Raw genomic sequence first — 2275 nt, 5'->3', positions numbered from 1 at the left:
ATATATATATATATATATATACATATAATATGTGCATATACACATATGTATTTTATTTATTTCTATTACATAAATAATACATAAATACATTGTTTTTGTCAAAGGCACAATCAATAGAATCCACCCATTTCTCCCCCTCTAATCCTACTTCCCACCATTCATGGTTAGGGGTGAAACCTTCCAGTCTTTTATGTAAACATTTAAATCACTTAAGCCCAGTGTAGTTCAATATAGTGTATGATGCAGAGCTTCTATAACGGTTATAAGCACCCCTCTATGGATGGACATCCAGATGGTTCCAGTTTTTCCTTTTCACAAACAGTGCATATCTGTTAACAGGCCCAGCTTTGCAGAAATGACTGTTTCCTTGGACAGTTACCTAGCAATGAAATGTCTGGGTCTAAAGACACATACATTGAAAGTTTTGATAGGTGTCACCAAATCACCTTCCGAAGTGACTTATCCACTTTACACTGCCAACTGCGATTGAGAGCCCTGACTTCTGTATCTCCTTAGCATCATTAAATATCATCATTCTTCATAAATTTTACTAGACTAATGGGCAAAGACGTTCTCTCAGTTGCTGTGTGCTTTTCCCCCTGATGAGAATGGTGCAGTTTGCACTGGTGGTGCAGCCCAACCTAATTTTGTGTGATTTTTGGTTATTTAAATTTCCATGTCTGAATTTTTTTTCAGACAAGTGATCCTTTCAAAACAAGTTAGATCCCATCATTTTTCTATTCACAATGGGTCTCAACCATTGGGGGGGGGCCATTTTTACCCCCAGGGGACATTTTTGGCTCCCCTGACTGCTGCTATCGAGTGGGTGGACCCTAGGGATGCTGCTAAACAACCCACAATGTGCAGGATGGCCCCACAGCAAAGATTTAGGTGACCCAGAGTGGCAGGAATGGCGCAGTTGAGACGCCTTATTCTAGCCTTGCTCCCAAATCCTACTGTGTGTGGACAATGAGGGCCCACAGGAGCAGGTGTTCTGCTAACTTGGGGCGTTAGCCCCCTCCCCATCCACCTCACTTGCCCTGTTCCAGCCACGTTGGCCCCTCGGTGTTCCTCAGGCATGCCGGACATCAAACCTGCCAGACAAACTCCTGACATAGTGTCTGGAGTCAGCAGAATAATGGCACCCCAAGATACCCACACCCTGATCCCCAGAAGCATGACTGTGTTGCCTTCCATGGCAGAAGGCACTTTGCGGATGGGATTAAGTTAAGGATCTTGAGATGGGGAAATGATCCTGGGTTATGTAGAGGGGCTCAATGTCATCTGAAATCACTCCACCCCTCAAAGTTGAGCTTCCTTACCCTCTGCACAACCTCCTGGGCTTTGCCACTTCTAAACCGGGGAGAAGTTTATGGATTTATGTACTTCAGAGAAGTCTTGCCTTGTGTATCTAGATTTGAGATTTTTTCTAGAATTGGGAAATCATCAAAATGCAGTGTTCTGGACAATGAGGGGTTTCATATGTATTCGGATTTAAAGGAAGTTTGTGGAAGTAGAACTCCGAATTCCAAGTGGTGGTGTGATTTGGAGAGAATTCTCTACCACAACAACCATGATGATTAGTTTGAGTTCTCACCTCTGGGTCATGTGACATGCACCAAACAACTGCTCCTTCTTTCCCGTCAGGACCATCACTGTGGATTCCCAAGGCAGACATTATGATAGGAATATTTTCACGTTATTGGTGAACAATTTTAGAATTTTTCAAAGCCAATTTGGAAGAGTAAGTCTTCTTGAAGCAATCCCGATGACGCAGATGACTTCTTATTTTTAACCTAAGAGCACTTGTTCCAGAACTGTGCACAAACTGTAGCTGTTTCCATAGAAACACTCGCAGTCCAGATAGGAACAAAACATTCGGCCCATCCAGTTTCTCTGTGTCTTAGAGTTTGTTGCCAGGATGGGTCCTGCTGTTCATCCGTTGTCAGGAATCAGTGTAGTGTTAGGATTCCAGTGGAATTTGATCAGTTGCTTAGATTTTTTTTCATTTCTTAAGTGACCGTGTATCTGGGTTTTGTGGGTGGGGCATGCATGGCTATGCGAAACAAAGGCAGACATCCCGGCTGTTGTAGCCCCATCTTCCCTGTTAAGGCCAAGAGAAAGCAGCCTATAGATGGTCTGCTTTTTATGTCAAGAAGTCGCTCTCTGGAGACCGCCTGTAGATGGTCTGCTTTTTATGTCAAGAAGTCGCTCTCTGGAGACCTGTACATTTAAAAGGGAAAAGCTGTGAGGGCAGGGAGGGATCTTGGGAGTA

General features: G+C 43.7%; 1 protein-coding gene across 3 annotated transcripts in view; it reads left to right on the top strand.

Annotated features, from left to right (window-relative positions):
- Positions 1 to 2275, top strand: part of WWC3 (WWC family member 3) — a 108197-nt gene that overhangs the window by 77777 nt on the left and 28145 nt on the right. The gene's annotated exons all lie outside the window — the stretch shown is intronic.

Source organism: Hipposideros armiger, unplaced genomic scaffold, assembly GCF_001890085.2.
Source record: "Hipposideros armiger isolate ML-2016 unplaced genomic scaffold, ASM189008v1 scaffold_155, whole genome shotgun sequence".
NCBI lineage: Eukaryota > Metazoa > Chordata > Mammalia > Chiroptera > Hipposideridae > Hipposideros > Hipposideros armiger.
The sequence above is the reverse complement of the archived record's forward strand: the minus strand, read 5'-3'. Positions and strand labels throughout refer to the sequence as shown.